The sequence below is a fragment of the Dipodomys merriami genome, unplaced genomic scaffold, assembly GCF_024711535.1.
Source record: "Dipodomys merriami isolate MVZ:Mamm:240054 unplaced genomic scaffold, mDipMer1.0.p SCAF_19, whole genome shotgun sequence".
In the NCBI taxonomy this organism is placed as follows: Eukaryota; Metazoa; Chordata; class Mammalia; order Rodentia; family Heteromyidae; genus Dipodomys; species Dipodomys merriami.
Genome location: NW_027203270.1, coordinates 33751916 through 33772232, shown reverse-complemented (window position 1 = coordinate 33772232; position 20317 = coordinate 33751916).

Here is a 20317-nt window from a genome sequence, read left to right as displayed (position 1 = left end):
TTGGGACTTTGAACTCAGGGCAAGACTTTGAACTCAGGGCAAGAACATTCGAACAAGAACATTCTAATTAAGCTCTGCTATTTTGCAGATGGGGTCTTATGCTTTTGCTCAGGCTGGTCCAAGACCATGATTCTCCTATTTCTCCCCTCCCCCCCCAGTTAATTGGGATTACAAGTATGAGACACTATATCTGACCAACCTCTTCTTTCTCAAGGGCACTGAACAAATAGCTTTCAGTTTATCCTATGAAGATGTATATCCAGCTTTCTCTCCTGGAGCTGGAAAGGCTATCATAAAATCAACTTCTGTCTATTTGACTTGTCCAATAAAGATTTTTAAATTAATGGTAGACTTTTTAATTAATGCTAGTTAGGATGGATGTACCCCTGTGATGATTTATTCAAATCCATATACCTGTAAACATTTCAGAGTTCCTGGAACAGAAAGAACATAAAATACAATATGGCAGCAAGAGCACAAAATACACAAGTAAGACATTAATTCACTGTATCAAGGAGTTAGTAAACAAATTAACAAATATTACATTCAGAGAATTTGGAGGTGATGATGTGAAACAGAATTATTCTCTCTCTTCCTTTCAAATAATATTTTAAATTAAATAATCATGCCTCATACACCAGCAATCCAAGTGAAATATATATTTTAAAGAAGTGCTAGTTACAGAAGTGCTAGTTACTTAGCATTCAGCACCATAAGCAGATCTGCTGCATTGCTGTTGACAGTAATGTAAACTTCCCTTTCCCTTAACTATTTCTAGGAAATGCTGATCTCCACCCAAAATCTTTTCTGCTTCCTAAGCACAGGTATCGTCAGCCACCTTAGATATGTCTGTTTGCCCTGTTGCTTTCAACTGTAGTATTGTCATGAATACACTTTTCTCCCTAGGATGCCACGTATTAATAATTAGTGAATTGCACCTGCCCCATCTGTCACACCACATACATTGTTTTCATAACAGGAACCCACCAACAGGCTGTTCAGGAAACAGAATCCTTAGCATTTTTATAAGTCTGACTCAGTTAAATCCTTCACTATGTAAGCAGAGCTGTATCTAGTATCTGCAGGACTTTTTTTTTTTTTCAAAGCAAGATAGAAATCAATGCCTGTTTGTTCAATAACAGGGCAAAAGAGAAGAGAACACGTTTGCAAACAGCAGGTGAGACTTTCAATTTGAAAAGCAATCAGAGCATCAGTTGTCTGTCTTCAAGGGCACAGCTCCTAGATATTTTCCAATGCAGGGGAGGAGACCCAAACATAGCTCTTCAATATTTTGAAATTTACACATTTACAAAGACATTCCTGACACTCAGACATATTCTGATTCTAAAAGCTTCTTTGGTAAGGCCCAAACTACATTGTTAGTAGTCTGCCTAGTCTTGTTATAGTCCTGTGTATAACTTAGGACAAATTTTCACATTGACTTTACAATAAAGAATGGTAAACTTAAAAGCTGTGAGCATAGGTTCTCCATCAGCAATGAAGTTCACTTGGCATTTACAGAGTTCCTATCTTTGGCCCGGTACCTGCAGTAAGGGTGAGGATACAGAGATGTTTTGGACTGTCACAATGTCAATGGATTATTCTAAAAGGCTAGATTTCAATCAATATCAACCCCCCCAAAATATATAACCCTACGTAGAATCTCAGCAATTCCATAACTACCCAAGCAAACTGAAAATAGAATATTATCTGATAAAGGAATGCATATGAAATAAAAATAGGCTAGATCTGTATTTAGCACAGTATTTGCATTGCATTACTCACACACTAATCATACAAACACCATGGGAGCCACGAGTTCATCTAGCAAAGGGAAGTGGGAAGGCATTGCTGTTTCAATCATATGAAGTGAACATTTGATTTTTGTTCCTGCAGCAACAAAAGGTTATTTTAACACACTCTTTCCCAAAGACAGCCCTTCATTTTCTTTTGTTTGTTTGTTTAATGGAACAAGCAACTTTAGGATTAGAACCCAGGAACTTTAACAGTGATTCTGATTATATCTCCTAATGAACATCATCATAGCATATCTCCTATCTAGTAAATATTTTTAGTTAGGTTTATTGTGAAAATCATTCCTCTAATTCTTACATGTATGTATAGTATTATATAGATAGCAGGCACTTTTAAATATGAATGAGATATAAATATTTTGTCTGGCATGGAAACCCAACAGATATACACAAATCATTCTTCCTAGACTCTCTAAATGTAAAGACAATAGAAAGGAAAAATGAGACATCAAGGCTTTAAGTGAGCTCACATATTGTATCTCGAGAGTCCTGGGGAGGGATAGGGTAGATGAGAAGACTTGAGCAAAAGTATTATCTACAAAGGCATGCATGGAATGGAATAAAAGTAACATGAAACCTGGAGAGCTATGGAAGAGAGGAAGAGAGGGACAGAAAGGATATTATTACCAGCCTTGGATTTAAGAACAAGAGGAAAAAGGGATTAGTACAAGAGATGAAAGAACATGCTGGCAGAACCAAGGCTTTCACTAAGGGAGGGACCACGAACTTCCAGCAAACCAGCAGGAAAGACCCATTGGAGTGTAGGCTCCATCCCCACCCTTCTGTTTCCCTTGAGTTCCTGTCACTGTTTCCCTTTGAATTAATCTATTAGGGAAAGAAACACATAGAGCTTGTCTATACAGATGAGTCTTGTAGGACCAAAGGATGGTGGAAAATGATTGGATCTAGAAAGGCAGGCAAAATCTCCAGTACAGTCCTCCCGCCCCCCCTTTTCCTTAACTTTGGTTATGATGAAAACATTTAACACTCAATAATTTACTACAGCATAGCATAATGGTGTGAGCTCTTCCAAGCAAAATGTGAAATCCTCTTTTCATCCTTACTAACTTGCAAATAACTCAACAGGGAACACACAGCAAGTAAACAAAAACATTATTCCAAAATGGGAGTTATAATGATTCCTACTTTGGAGTTAGTTCTATGGCTCTTCCCTTAGATAAATGCCATAACTGGCTAATTTCTTTAGCCATTTATTTCATGTCTTCCTGTAGTCATCTGTCAGCATCTCTGTGCCTGGTCTTTGACTGGTGGATGACACAACTTTTCAATCATGTAGGTCCAAGACCTTAGCCCTAGGGATAGATGTTGCTATAATTTTTCACTGCTCAATATTAACAGGCATACCTAAGTTTTCCTCTAGGTATATATGAGCAAACACTGGCTTCTTTTTTCTTCAAATTCTTCTATAGTCTTCTTCAAAGCAAATACCCAACTCCTACACCACTGATGATAACCAAGTCAAGGGTTTCTTCTGTAGACCGTGTTGGATTGATAGGTAAAGATTCTCTCCCTCTCTGTCTCTCTCTCTCTCTGTCTGTCTCTCTCTCTCTGTTTTGGGTCAGTCGTAACGCTTGAACTCAGGGCCTGGGCACTCGGCCTGAGCTTTTGTGCTCAAGGCTAACACTGTACCACTTTAAGCCACAGAACCACTTCCAGTTTTTTGGTGATTAATTGGAGATAGAATCTCACTAACTTTCCTTCCCTGACTGGCTTTGATCTATGATCCTCAGATCTCAGCCTCCTGAATAGCTAGGACTACAGACATGAGGCACTGGCACCCAGCTAAAGATTCTTTAAGTAGAATATATAGTTAGAGAATCAATACTGCCTATATGTCTGGATTAAGGATTTAGGTTTTGATAGGGTTCCTGCAAGATGGTACTCTATTTAATCCTTTGACAGACCATTCTACTATCCTGCAAAGTAATATTTCTGGAAAATGAATTATATTGAGAAAATTACTCATTTCTATGATAATGAAGTCTTTACTATTTTTTCTTGCCATAAAATGAGTCCTCCAGTTGATAGCAATATTGTATGTCAATACAAAACAATTTTTGAATCCACAAATGTTGATAGAACTATTATGAGCAGGAAGGACAATTCAGTTCCTCAAAGTCCACAACCTACACCTATGTGAAGATATGGCTTTCTTACCCATAATATAAATAAATACCACCCATCTAAGGTTTAATGCTGGCTTTTTGCTCTTCACATTTGTCATGATGACCTATCCACTCAGTCATATGCAGTGATTTCTTCTCTTCATCTTCTTTCTTGTTTCTGTCCCTTCTCTTCACTTTCCTCTCATTCCTTTGTCCCCAGGTCCTGGAAGAGAGTAATTCAATTCTTTCAATTTCCTACATGATTAGAGCAATATAACTATCATTTCTTTAATATTCAGTCATTTTCTTGTTTTCTGAATCTAAGTTGTAGCAGCTCTGGAGTAACAAAGACAAAAGAAGTATTTTCATTTGCTACATATGAAAAATGGCCCCTTTTAGCCACAGTTGAGTTTATGTTATTGAGGTAATTATCGGAAAGCTTCTATAGAGCCTGAAGAGGAACTTGTGGTCAAAGTCATAACCATGTGATTAGACACTTGGAACTTTTACCTCTTCCTAGTACATGTACTAGCACACTAATATTTGGAGACATTTTTTGTATTTCTGCTACTCATAAGCAAGTCACTGAGATCTAGTTAACTAATTGTATTTCCTATTTGCTTTGGTATATAGAACACTTCAGGCTAAATATATGTCATATGTCAAACAAAATAAGTAGAAATCAAATAGATGTATGTCTGTCTTCTTCCTTTTGTTTTAAACTTCAATTTCACCTTTTTTGGCTTGTTTTGATATATTATGTATATTATGCAAACCACCTGACATTCAGTTTGACATAGGTAGTGAAGTAGTAATCTGAACCATGTGGCTTACATAACAGAAGTTAATTTCTTCTAGATCTATTATTCTATCATGAAAACCCACATTCATGACTCCATTCTAAGTGTTTTCCAAAGACCATACTTCCAAATATTATGATATTGAAGGTAAGGCTTCATCACATTAGACTGGGGTGTCATTTTCACTGAGGAACTTCAAAATGGAGAGGATCACTTCAATGACTAAAACAGAGATAGAAATAAAGATTGTATTCCCTCTAGTTCTTGCGTGTTACATTGGGAAGCTAGAAGGCACACACAGGGAAATCATAGAGACCCTAGTGAGAGAGTAAAGGATCTATGGCCAAGGTCTTCAGGTGGGTCTAGGAAATTATACAAACTTTTCTTTTCTTTTTTTGTGTATTCAGTCATGGGGCTTGAACTCAGGGACTGAGGACTGTCCCCAAACTTTCCCACTTCTAGCGTTCTGGCACTTTGAGCCACGGCGGTTTTCTGGAGATAATTGGAGATAAGAGTATCATGGACTTTCCTGCCTGGCCTGGCTTTGAACTGAAATCCTCAGATCTCAACCACCTGAGTAGCTAGGATGACATGCACTGAATCACCAATACCAGCCAAAAATATTTTTTAGGGAAAATTTTACTAGGTAGCTATAAAAGCAAGCATCAGGGAGTTCTAGGAATTCATGTGACTGGGAGGTTAAAAATTATGACGTAAGTGCTTGATCCAATGCTACTTATAGAAGCATGTTATAGTTATCTCCTAATTAGATGGTCACTAGGAGGTAACTCTATAGAGGAGAGAGATACATGGATGGACCACACTAGGGAGTCAGGAAGAGGTCTAGAAATGTGTCAAAGGTCACTGGGCCCTGTGTCTGATGTTAGTCTAATATAATAAAGACAGATGTCAAGGTAACATAAAACTATAAGAATTCACTTAGAGAGTCATATCAGTATTCAGTCCATAACTGTGCACAGAAAAATAAATAGAAGTATAAAGGGAAGCGGAATAAAACTTGACACATAACTAAAGGAGATTTTGAAGTTACACAGTGATGGCATAAGTTATAATTTACAGCTTAAGGTAATCAACTAGACTTTTATTTAGTTGATTTGTAATACGACGTTTTACTTCTCAATTATAAAATAAGACTTAATGTTGTAAAATGGTTGTAGCAAGACAAATTCAAAATGACTTGAAAAATCTAAAGGAAGTTGTCTAGTTATTTTTCCCCCTATGTTTTAAATGGAAAAAAAAAAGAATAAATATACTTGAAGCAAGAGTAATTTAGATCAGGAATGAGGAAGGTATTCTTATTATAAAAGAAATTCCTAAGAGGAGCTACAAAAACAAATATGAAATTCCTAGAGAGGCCAAAAACTATCCACATGGATTATTGCTGTTATTATTTGCACATGTTGTTTTCCTACCTTGATTATTTTCATTATTTCCCAATAAGTTTACTTGAATGAATGTGAATATATTTTCCTAGCCAATCATTAATTTGTAAGTCTATTGGGAAGTATGAGATACTACTACAACTCTAGAGTCAACAACTTCACAGAATTATGAATAATGATTGTAGAAGAAGACACATAAATGGTCATCTTCTTTAGGATTCTATCAACACCAGGATGGAACTTAATAAAAGAAGATAATCCTTGAAATATGGGAAGACCACTGGGCACAGGGGGCTCACATCTGTAATCCTAGCTACTCAAGAGGCTGAGATCTGAAGAGCACAGTTCAAATTAACCCTGGACAGGAAAGTCTGTGAGACTCTTATTTCCAATTATCCACCAGGAAACTGGAAGTGGAGCTGTGGCTTAAAGTGATAGAGCGTTAGCCTTGAACAAAAACACTCAGGGACAGAGCCCAAGCCTTGAGTTCAAGCCCCACAACCAACATTTTTTTTTAAAAAAGGAATATGACACATCATGTAAGGGAACTTCTAAATATGACTTATTATGCTTGATAATATCAGAATTTTAGGAGTCATTCTAGCTACAATTAATTCATAAAATATCCCATAATAGATGTTTTCCATGGGTATCTACACAATGAGATTTTTGTATGCAATATGATTAGTGAATTTTATTCAGGCTTAAAAGAGCCAGAAAATATGCACTGGAGCACTTTGAATACTTAAAACAATAATTTTAAAAGTATTGTTAACAGAATCTGAACAAGTTTAAGAATTACAACATAAATATTACACTAATGAAATCATTGTAGCTCTATTACTCAGTTTTCTTCAAAGAATATTTGTAGAAGGAGAACAGCTCAGCTTATGTTAGGTTTGGTATAATCAGAAAGAAATGTCCAGAGCTACTCTTATTCCAAGAACACCTAATAGCATTACTCTACAAGTCTCAAGACACTCATGTTCTTAGATGTGCATCAGATATTTCTTTTAAACTCTTATTCCAAGCAAACATATATCTCTTTCTCTCATCGCCAAAAGAAATTTATAACTTAATACAGAGAAGTGGCAAATAAGAAGAGTAGAAGCTCTATAGTTGTATGTTACTGTGTCTAATTTGTAGAAAGACCTTTGCTAGAGGTGAAGCTTAAAAATGAAATGAGTGTATTAGAATTCTACAAAATTTCCTTTGTTTCTTTCTACGTTTTCTTCCTTTTTATGAGTTTTAAATGTAATCCATGCAATCATGTTAGGTTTTACTTATATGAGAGGAACATAATGAACATAATGAATTCAGCTACTATCATAAGCATATATTGACAAACTAGTATGCAAAACTAACCAAACAGTATTTAGGTAAGAATAAACAAAATGTTGAACTCTGAAATGCAACTATACACTTGTTTTTAATAAACAATTTTAATAAACAATTCAATAGATTAAAGAACAATTTCAACAAATGGTTCTGGAATGTCACACATCAATATCAAACACATGAACAAAAACTAAGTGAGAAAAACAAGAGTTCTAAATATAAAAAGTACTACCGTAAAGTTTTGACACTACTGTGGAATATCTCTATGAAATCAGGGTAGTGACATCCTGTCTTAAGAAACACAAAGCTTCAAGAACATTAAAATGGAAAAAAAATAAATAGGAATACATGGTAGAAACTTTGAATTAATATAGAACCAGTTTTCTCAATTATCTGCCAAGGTCCTCAGACTTCTGGATACTTTATATTACAGATGATAATAATTTGTTAGCCATCAGTCATCATCTGGAGATTAATTTCTTCTAATGCATTTCAATAAACTTGTACTGGGTACCTACACTGAGAAATACATCAAAGGATATTGGTGAAACAGAGATTACCTTCCACTAGCTAAATTGTCTAAGAGAATGTTGGAGACTCTACAGAGTTTTTTCTTTATTTGATTTTATTTTATTGTAAAGGTGACGTATAGTAGGGTTACAGTTACATAAATAAGGTAATGAGTAAATTTTTTTGTCCAACAGTGTCATCTCCTCCCTCATTTCCTCCCTCTTTCCCTCCCAAGAATTTTTTCGAAGGTGATTTTTTTTCTTTAAAGTTAACATGTTAGGTAGGAATGGTGACAATGTCACCAGAGTCAGGGTAGTAGTCTTTATACATTTTAGACTTTCAGAGACATAAGGTGAGACATTTTTGTAAAATTGAGTGTTATTAATGAATTAATAAACTTAATAAGCTTAAGTCAAAAGAAAGAAAAAAACTGTGGCCTGGAACTGAAAATTTGCACTCTTCTTTTCTTCCAAAGTACAGTGTCCTATCGTAAAACTTCTGCTTATGCTATTTTAATATAGGTATGAGAAAACAGAAATATGTCCTACACAGAAGAGTACATGAAAAAAATGTGACTATATATTCAAAATAAATAAATACATAATAAAATGAATAATGAAAATAAAAGTGTAGATCCTACTTTTCTTTTCTTTTCTTCTTTGTTTTTTTACATAGAGAGCCAGAAGGCAGGAACAAAGTGCCACTGAATTGATGCATGTGAGGCATTTCCATCACATAAGAGCACATAGATTCTGCAAAAGAGGGATGAAACTATCTAGATAGTTCTCTAGATTCTGCAAAAGAGGAATGAAACAATTTAGATCTCTGGGTGAACTTCTTAGGTAAATTGGAACATAGGTGTTTTCTTTGGTGGACTATGATTTGTCTTCTGGACGGGAAAGCAGAGAGCACATTTCAATCAACAATAATGATACCCACAGACATACATAGAGAGCAATTCTCATCCTGATTCTTCCTCTTCCCAGTTGTGGCCAAGTCATTCACTTTCATCTTTACCTTAGCTTCTCATTTTAAAATGGAGAGAACTCATATAGTATGTCATAGCATCAGCAATTTCTGAATATGGGAATGTTGTTTGTATAACCTACATAGAAACTTCCTGGGATAAATACACCCAATAAATATTTATTAGTATCACTAACATTTCACAAATACCTGCATATTGTCTGGTGCTTGATGAGCATTCAATATATAGTACATAGCAGTTACTTAAAATAATTCCTATTCTTTATCCTTAGGTTTGTTTGAATTAATAATTATTATTTTAAATGCAATATGTCTCTCATGTCCAGAACAACAAATAATCAAACTTGCTTATTTCAATTCCTAAAGAAAGTGGCTAGGTGCTGGTGGCTCAGCTTGTAATTCTAACTACTCCTGAAGCTGAGATCTGAGGATCACAGTTTGAAGCCACCTGAGCAAGAAAGTCCATGAGATTCATATCTCTAATTAACCACCAAAAAAAAAAAAAAAAAAAAAAAACAGAAATGGAGCTGTGGTTCCAGTGGTAAAGCATTAGCCTTGAGTTAACATGTTCAAGAACATTGCACAGGCCCTGAGTTCAAGCCCCAGGAGTGGCACCAAAAGCAAGAGAGTAGGAAGTAAGCAAGAAGCAGACAATGTTATCAAGGGACTTGACTGTTTTCTAAACGAACCAACCTCTTTGAAAGCAAACTTAGGAGATATAATTAAATGTTCTGTAAGTGACAAATAACAGAAAGTAGAATAAAAACAAAAACATTTTGTGTGTTCGTAAAGAGGGAGCTTTTGCAGGCAAAAATAGTCTGAATCGACCAGAAGAGATAATGGAATAGAGAAACCTTTGTAAAAAACAAAATCAATGCCGTGAGGGAAGAAAAGAGAGGTGCTCACCTGAATGTCAGAAAATAGACAGGAACATATGGAGGACTGGGAGAAAACAAAATCGTGCAATGCCAAAGTAAGAAATATCAGTGACTGAACTGTTAACATAAAAGATTTCCTAAAATAAGAGCAACATAATGTAAGGAAGCAATAGTATGCTACAAATGGTTCAAAGAGGCACCAAGAGGAATAGCAGGGTGGGAAAGCCAGTCAGAGCCAGCGAGGTTTGTATGATGCCAGGTTACTCAGCTTCAGTTATTGATCGTCAGTGATTCTTTCCCTCTGAATTGTATTCTCTGTTGCCAACTGGCTCGGGAAATCCCACGTGGTATTCAAGTGGTAGATCAGGTAAATCAGAACCAGATCTGGAAGCAGAAACCACACTGGGACCAGGAAACCACTCCTTTGAAAGCAGAGGTGGTAGAAGAGTAGCAAGATGCCTCAACTGTGGAAAAGCAACCCAATCTAGTGATGGAGAGACGACTTACTCTGTCTCCTTGATTTGAATAACTCTGACTCCCTGATTTGAAAGCTACAAGCCAGGCAAATATTATACTGAGCCTCTCCAAATGTATGAAACTGGGAAGATTAGCACTTACCTAACTCTTCTGTTGTGAACCTAAGAATATGAACAAGATCATGGACAAGATGTGAAAGTGGTCCTATTAGTACTTAACATATCATGGAGGAATTAGAATACAAAAAAAAAAACAACTAGAGTTTACAGAGAAGAGAAAGACATACACGTGATCGAATCTGGCATCTCCCCAAACACAATATCCTTTCAGCTGAGATCTGACCTGAATTCACACTTCTCATTTTAAATATTACTTTGTAACCCACTTATTACACCTCCAGGTGCATTCAGAAATGTGAATGGAACGTTCAACAACTTGAAAAATAATTCCCATATGGGAGTGATCAGAAGCCCAGAATTTCCTGGGCAGTTGGGGATGTGAGGAGAAAGGGTCTGTACTAGATGCTGATGCTGTGGATTCATGGCAGAATGGCTGACACAAGAGCACCTCACATACTCAACAACTCTTCCAAAGAATAAGATTGTCCTTCCCAGCTGTAACTATTATTAGGAGTTTCAATTATAAATCTCTGTCTCGGTGCCTCACTCACAAGCATTTTATACATGGATGCATAGATTGAAATGAAGCATTTCTTCTTACATGTTCACTAAGACAATGAATCACAGCTGCACACACACACATGTTTGTATATATGTATGTATGTGTGTATGGATATATTTCTTCTTATTTTAAGTCTTGTGATTTTGCTTTATCTCCTCCAAAGAGAAGACATAGAGTTAATAGGAAGTATAGTGAAAAGAAAGTAGAAGGCAAGCAAGACAATAATGAGATGTTGCTATGCAAGGCACACATAGCTGCTTAGTTTTAGTTAAAAGACAGAAGCATCTGCAGATTCCTTTGGAATGTTTACTAAGAACTTCCATAAATCAATGCAATGTATTAATAACAAATCTTTGTGACTGCAGGGTAATTTTTACATGTCAACCATTTCTCACATTCCCTGTCTCTCTTCCAGTTTCTAAACCTATCAGAAAATGGTGTGAACCTGCAACGAAGTCTGTTTGATTGTAAGTTAATGACATTTATTTTTTGTTTAGTTTCAGAGTGTGTGGTTTGTGTGTGTGTGTGTGTGTGTGTGTGTGTGTGTGTGTGTGTGTGTGTGTGCATGTGTGTGTGTCTGTGCACACACATGCCTGAGTACTGTCCATGAACTGTTGGGCTGAAGGCTAGCATTCTACCACTTGACCCACAGATCCACTTCTGCCTTTTTGGAAGTTTATTGGAGAAGAATCTCACACAGTTTTGAATTGTGATCTTCAGATCTCAGCCTCCTGAGTAGCTAGGATTTCAGGTGTAAGACTATAGTTTTAAAGGTACATTTCTTCAATTTATCCTGTATTAAAATATTATAATCCTAACTTTTTTTATTCAAAAGGAATCTAGGACATAGCCTATATATTGAAGTAATTTAATGGTTTCTGGTTCCTTAAAGAGATATGACAAATGGTTCTTTGTTATTTGTTAGGTAACCTAAGTAACAGTCTTCGGGGCTGAACGGTCTCTTAACAGTATTATGTATCTCTTACTAGTTTGTTGATAATCTTAATCTCATTAAACACCAGAATGACTGGTCTGTTTAGTAAATACCTGATTGACTTGAATTAAAAAAGGTGCTAATAGGAAAAGAACCAAAAAAATACACCCACTTTTCTGTAAGTGTAAATGAATCAATTCGATCTCTGACTCATGCATATGAGAGCTATCAGGGTTGTTATTGACATAATTTAGTTTAAACTGTATACAGTTCAGGATCTCTATGTATCTGAGGGCCATCAATGCTAATCAGTTTAGGCCATAACATCATGGAACCAATATACCTAGAACACAGCCTTATACAAGCATCGATGCAATCATCAATTCCCCACAACATATTCCCCACATTTGTTTTTACTTCTCTCTTTAGTAGGACTTAGTCTCCAGTGACCAAAATGTATTAAAAGTCAAAAATGGACAAATCTATATGAGTCACTCAGGGAAGAAATGAAGACAAAAGTATATAATTCAATGGAGCCAAAATGGCAGGTCCATATGAAGTATTATCTTACTGTAATAATGAATGATGGACTAAAAGAATAGAAGACACATCGAATAAATGAGATCACAGGTATTGCTTATTGTTCAACACTAGGAATGCTGTATTATTATCATATACCCCAGGAATGGAATGCTTGAGTCACTTTAACCAAAGGAATATTGCCAGGTGCTTATGGTTTGTCTGTAGTCTTAGTTTACTGAGGTAGCTGTGATCTGAGAATTCATGTTTGAAGTCATCCAGGGAAAGTTCATGAGAGGCTTACCTCCAGTTAACCAGCAAGAAAAGCTGGGAAGTGGAGCTGCAGCTCAATTGGTTGCAGCCTTGAGTAAAAATAAAAGCTAAGGGAAAAAAGCCCTGGCCCTGAATTCAGTCCTCAATATCATTGCTATTATTGCGTGTGCACTCACGCGCACTTACGTGTACACACACACACACACACACACACACACACACACACAGACAGACATCAGATCAACAGATACTATGATGCACAAATGTTGGAGGCAGTACTGGTCTACTAGAAAACAAAGCAGAAGAGATGAAGGTTAATGAGTCAAAGCTAATTAAAGAAGTAAGTCCTTCAGAAGATTGGCCCCAGATAGGAGGGTAGCTATTCTGAAGGTTCTGATTCTCATAGTTTTATCAAACAAAAATTACACAAATGAAAAATAAGTAGAACAATAAAATTCCAAACATATTAAAATGCCCTCTGTTTATTAGAAAAATAAATTGTATTCTGGTGTTCAATAAAAACTTAATTATCGTTGCTGTGGGTTGGACTTCACCTTCCTTGCAACTCTGGTTACTTATTAATTGTTCTCCGGGGTTCCACAATCTCTTTATAGCTTGAGGTAGCTGAGAGCCTAGATTTCTTAGAGAGTAATAATTGGATATAAAGTTTTAAAAAAATTAAAAATATCCAAAATGCTAACAAGAATTGTAACTTTATTCACGATCACATTGTACAGACTAATTAAGATATGAAGTTTCTTTGCTTTAAGGTAGAATTATATCTATTTATTTTGGACTAAGTGGCTACTTCTGAGTCTGATAGTTGTGTTATATATTTTCTATTAATGAAGAAAAGAAGCACACAGTGCCAAAAAACAAAACTTGTTAGCCAAGAGTTTCTAAATATGGAATCCATTCATGACTGGGAATAAAAAAATGGGAATATCTAAAATTATTTTAAACTCATCCAAATTGTATGTGGCTCAAATCCTTCTAGCTACCATGATTTTCCTTTGGCTCTTATACTCTATAAACTTTGTCTTACGCTGTTGACAGAAGTGAAATTTCAGTAAAGGATGATTCAATAATTAATAATTTTGATTAAGTAAATGTTAAGACAATGACTGTTATTGTGAAAGTAGGTTTTTGAAACTTCTAATATTTGAACTGCTTGACTCTAATAAATCATCCAGTAGATTACCTTTGCAGAGGCTTACTTTCAAGTTCTTTGACAATGTTTATATAAACCTGGAAGACAAATAAACTGAAATTTTCCAAGCATAGCACTGTCTTGTCATTTTATAAGTAATTTTACAGAAGTTCCATTCGGTTTCTTTTAGATATAACCAAATAAAGTTCTTTGTTGTTGTCTTCTTTCCTATTTCCTCCAGTGTCTGGGAATACTCACTAAAAGAAGGTTCCATTCTTAGAAAAATAAAACTAAATTAACATTTGCCCTCTACCAATGTCATCACTAGAAGATTTGAAAACCATTTCAAATTACTAAGACTGACTGAAACAAAAGAATGACAATTATGACACAATTACAATTATGACTATTATGACAACAATGACACAGTGGGAGCAAATAATCATCTTGTAGCATCCACATGTATTTTAAGATGTATTATCTCTGGGGTTTTTTTTTGGCAGTTGGTGAAAATAATTTTATTCTGATCTTGACATACCCACAGTGTTTGACCTCTCCTCCTGCAAACACTACTTCATCTGGTGTATGATTTGTAATTCAAAGGTTCATTAACTGATGGTTAAGCTGAAAAATATTGATTCATCCTGTTACTTTATTAGACACACCCATCAGATCATTGGCTTTCCACCATCTTGATATTTGCCTCTAAAATCCCAGTCCCCAGCTTCCAAAAGTGCTTTGTAATTCTTACATACATTTAAATTTCCTGTTGGTTCTTTCACTCAGCACAGACATTTGATGGTTTTTCCCTTTTTTGTTGCAACAAAACATCACCAACTGCTTGCTGAGTTCTTTCTTTTAATTTGCAGTAGCTCCAAAGAGAAAGTGTTGTTGCCACATCATTTTTATTCCAGGCTAAGGCAAGTGTTGATGTATTTTACTTCAGTCCTTTGGGGGAGTGTCTTTCTTCAGTTTTTCCAGGTTGAAAAGGAAAAATGATTCAGAAAGTGTGCATCGGATAACCTCAAAACTTCTAGCTCAGCTTTGGGGCTCAAAATATGATCTTTTAGAGCAAATGCTAAATTTGTAAAATTCAACTCTCCAATCATCAAAACAAAGAATTCCAGAAAATCCCGAGTGAAAAGAAACTGGGTCAGCAGGGAAGAACTTAAAACTGTTACTTGTTTCTTAACTTTTTGCAAAGATACCTGCTGAAGAACTCCTTTTATTGGAAAGAAATAGGGATGTAGGTTGTTTCATCTTAACCAGTCAGGAGCTATGTGGAAAAGAGAGAGAGAAAGAGAATCTTTCCTTTTATTTAATTTTTATGAAGTGTGGCTAATGCTTATGAGTATTATATAAGGGAACTTACGTAAGTACAAACGTTGTAAGAAAACACATGTTAACCAGATATCCTCATCATGGTGATGAAACTAAAAGGAAATGGGTGTCAGCCTTTAAACAAAGAAGTGCAGAAAATTAAAAAAGATCAAGAGCAAGTTTATTTCTTAATGTTGGATAGATTTTGGTGAATTTTCCGATTTAGGATGTGAGGAAACACTGCAGTGTACAACAGACAGTGCAGACAAGGAAATGGTGTATATTAATAAGAGTGCAAGGAAAATGGGTAGAGATATAAGGAAATGCAAATGAGTGGAGACATAGGAGAAAGGTGGGATGTACATTATACCCAATACAAATAGCAATCTTGTTGGTTTCTCTGTGGTTATTCTTCAAGGGGGGCTGGGAGGAGGAGAAATAACAAACAACTCTGGATTAGAGCATATGATATTATCTTCAAAAATAAATGAAACTTCTGCATCCCCTAAGTTTCACTAGCAAAACTCAGCTACAATATATTTCATATACTTTAAAAAATAGATTTGGTAGAGCGCTGTAAGTTTTAGCAATAGCCTAATAAGTTCCCTAGCCTATTTCAAATTCAATATACAGTATTTCTGGAGAGTGTTAAGTATGATAATTATATGGTCCATATATCCTGTTTTAATGTTTGCAGTAACCAAAGGAAAATTAATGCAAGGGAAGAAATATAGATAATAATACATTTCTTCTGAAGACATTTCTCTTTAACAGGGAGGTTCTGGGCACTATTATAAATCACGATACCTATTTAAAGTATTATAAAAAGAAAAACTAGTAGGTAGCAAATGAGGATTTGTGTCATACAAACTGTTCTTTAGAAATGAATAGCTCCTTGCAATGAAGACATTCTTATTTAGAAAAATATAATTTCAAACTATTTCTTATTTATTTGATACAGCAATATGGTCTTGACCTTTATCATCCCTGGGAGTTGGGTACTGTTTTCATTTGTATGTTTTCTTCACAGAAGTACCTGACTCTAACCTTGAAATCTCAGTTCCTATTGAAAAATAATTTTATAAATGCTTCAACATTCAACTTGCAGCAACACATTTTCTAACATGAACACAATGCATCGTTTTCTGTCATATATAGCAATGCGTATTTTGAACCCAGAGAATGAGAGTTCCTCTATGCATTTAGTTCTGAGTCAATTCTCAGAAATAATTTATGAATAACATTACCAAAAATTAAGACTTCCCAGTATAGTTTGCATAAAGTGGACAGTTGGTTGTATTCTGCAATGGCAATATAATTTTACCTACTTTAAATCACCTTTCATTAACCTGATGAACCTGGAATTTCTGTCTTTACTAGTTATGCAAAGCATGTGTTGATTCAGTCTTCACTTTTGCAATATTTTCATCAATATCAATGAAAACCATTTAATAACATTACATTTATCTGCCTCCACATTTGTTGCACAACCATGTGCTTGCACAACGCTTACAAGTACATGATTTATTTGATTGTACAGTCCTTGGTTCAGCAGACACACAGATAAATCATGACTTATAGTCCTTCACCTTAACTGCTTATGCTCAAGTAAGGAAAACCTTCAGAACTCATGTTCAAGGAAGGGAAACAAACATGAAACATGGTTTGATCCATTATAAATGCCTGCCATGAAAGCATGTTGTTAAAGCTCTACTACAGTGTGTGTGTGTGTGTGTGTGTGTGTGTGTGTGTGTGTGTTGCATACACATATGTGTGCATGTGCATACACACATGTAGGTTGACAAAGTGGGAATACTTTGTCATAAATTGAACTACCCTGAAAAGCAGATGCTGAGCAGGGATTAGATTCTAGTAGCTTATTAAGATGATGATGATAGCAGGAAGGTCTTACTGGAACACACCTACAGAAGACAACTTCCTTAGTCTCTTCGATAGAATTAGTCTTTTGCTGAAAGCAAACTTTTATTTTTTAAGTAGTTTTACAGAGGAGTTGCGAATCAACAGAGCTGTTTATGAATACAGTGCCTCTTGATCAATGTCACGCTTTTAATATTGTCACCCACTGTCCCCACAGACCTCTTCTCTTGCTTTTCTTGATTTTTAGGTCATGTATTGAATTTCTTTTTGTCATTTAACAAAGCAATTTATGTAGACAATGCATCTTGACCTGTGTCATCCTTCCAACATATTCAGCCCCCTTCCACCATCCCTGTGCCTTATTTTTTTTCTCAATTCTGTGACATGCACAATGCATTTGTACCTATATTCTATTTATTTGTCCCATTCATTCTTCTACTCCTCTCCCCTTGCCACTTGCTTCCTATTTTACAAGTACCTATTTCCTGGTACATACTTTGTTGGATTTTGACTTAGTCATTTAAAGAATTATCCTTACTATATGCACTTTTCACAGTCTATTATACTTTGGTTACTTGATTTATAACAGCTTGGGTACCACTCAGTGTGTTTACTTCCAGATTTATAGACACAATTTAGCTCCCACAAATGAGGGAAATGATGCAACCCATGTTTCTTTGGGTTATTTCACTTAATACCTTACAAATGGTACAATATCATTCTTTCTAATGGATAAGTAAAATTCCCTGTGTATATATACATTTTCTTAATTTGTTGGTCCATTGGATTGGGCTGATTCTATGTCTTGGCTATGGTAAATAATGTTTCAATGAACAAGGTTGTGCTGGTAGCTTTAGTGTAAACCTTGTTTGTGTTCTGTTGAATAAATGCCCTGGAGTAGAATTGTTGGTTCACAGGGAAGCTCTATGTTTAATTTTTTGAGGACCCTCCATAACTGCTTTCCAGAGTGTTTGAACAAGCTGACATTCCCAACAGCAATATAGTAGAATTCTCTTGGCCACTCCACACCAGCATTTGTTATTGTTAGTTTTCTTGATAATAGTCATTCTAACTGGGGTGAGGTAGAATTTTGACATTGTTTTGATTTTCATTTTCTTTATGGTGAGAGATGTTGAAAATTTCTTCATATATCTATTAGCCATATTTACATCTTCTTATGAGAAATTTCTGTTTAAGTCATTAATCTTTTTATTAATTAGGTTGCTATTTGAATATTTATTTTTGAGAGTTCAAGTTATTGAGCTATAAGTATACTTTGGATATTAGGCCCTTATCTGAAGGGTAAGTGTTAAAAATCTTCTCCTATTCTGTGATTTTTTAAAAATTTATTTAGCTGTTTCCTTTGCCAAGAAGAAACTTTTTAAGTTTGATAATCATTTTTTTTGTTTTGGTCCTAGATTTTTACTTAGAAAATGTTGACCTATGCCCAGGAGCCCTAGTCTTTCCCCTCTTCTCTTCTTTCCTATAAATGTTTCATGAATTTTGGCCTTACAATGAGGTCTTTGATCCATTTTGAATTGATGCTGGTGCAAGGTGACATATGGAGTTCTAGTTTCAGTTTTCTGCATGTGAATATCCAGTTTGCCAACACCATTTGTTGAAGAGGCTGTCTTTCTTCCAGCTTATATTTTTGGCTTCCTTATGGAATTTTAGATGGCTAAACATCTGTGGATTCATATCCAGGTTTTCTTCTTCCCTTGGGTATTGGGCCTATTTTTGTGACTGTAACAAGATGTTTTCATTGCTATAGCTCTATAATAAAGTTTCAGGTTTGGAATTGTTATTCCTCCAACACTGTTTTGCTGCTAAGGATTGTTCTTGCTATATGGAGTCTTATGTTATTCTGTATGAATTTTCAGATTGGTTTCTATATCTCATTACAGGACAATGATTTTGGGATTTTTGATGGGAATTGCTTTGAGTTTGTAAATTGCTTTAGGCAGCAGTATTGCCATTTTCACAGTGTAAAATTTCATTGTCTTCTTCTAGTTCCTTTTTCAAATGTTTAAAGTTTTCACTATAAAGGTCCTGTTCATTCCCAGGTATTTTTTGTTTTTGAGGCAACTGCAAAGGGGATTGTTTTTCTGATTTCATCTTCTCATTGGCATACAGAAAACTACTGATTTTTGTGGTTGATTTATTATTCTACAACTTTGCCAAAATGTTGGGTCAGCTCTAATAGCTTGTGGGAGGGGATTTGGGGATCCTTTAAGTAAAGTATTATGTCATCTGCAAATAGGGATAGTTTTACTTCTTTTCCTATTTGAATACCTTTGTTTTACTCTTGCCTTAATGCTCTTGCTAGGAAGTTCAACACTATGTTGAAGAGGAGTGAAGATTGTACACCCATGTCTTGTTCCTGATTTCAGCAGGGAGGGGTGACTTTAGATGAATGGTGAACAGTGAAAAACATAACAGTGGTTGTAGGTTTGTTATATACAGCCATTATTGTATTGAGGGATGTCCATGTATTACAATCTTCTCCAGAGTTTTTGTCATAAAAGGGTGTTGTATCTTGTAAGTAGGGTAACACAGAATGTCTTGGAGGGCTTGTTACTTCAAGTTGGTAAATCCCTATACTCAAAACATCTTATTCAGTAGCTCTACAGTGGGGTTTGCATTTTAATAGTTTCTGCTTGTTGCTCCTGCTAGTGTTCTAAGACTGAATTTTAAACATCAACCTCATAGAATTTGCAGAATAAATTAGTACAAATCACATGCATATATATGCAACATTCTAGTGCAAATATTTTTTACAAAATAATACTCTTCTCATGAATGTGTTTTATCAATAGTTAAACTTACGTGAGTTTTAACTAAGCATGAATGTGGATAACTATGTCCTGTCATTAACTGGATACTAACCAGGTGACTAAATCCCAGTGGTTGATTAGAAATCATTTGAGTAGGATAGTGGAATTAATTTTACTTTGTATTGCTTTCTGGAATGTCTATGTCTGCAAACTAAACACCGAGAAACAGAATGGTTCAAAGTTCCTATTTATTCCATGAAATATATCCTCTGGGATAATTCATGTGAAATAGCTTCCATCTGGTTACCTAGATCAGGCTGCATGAAGAAACAGAAAGTGTGTGTGTGTGTGTGTGTGTGTGTGTGTGTGTGTGTGTGTGTGTGTGTGTGTGTGTGTGTGTTACTGGTACATGGATATGTAACAGGAATGAATTTTGTGTTTATAAACATTTGATA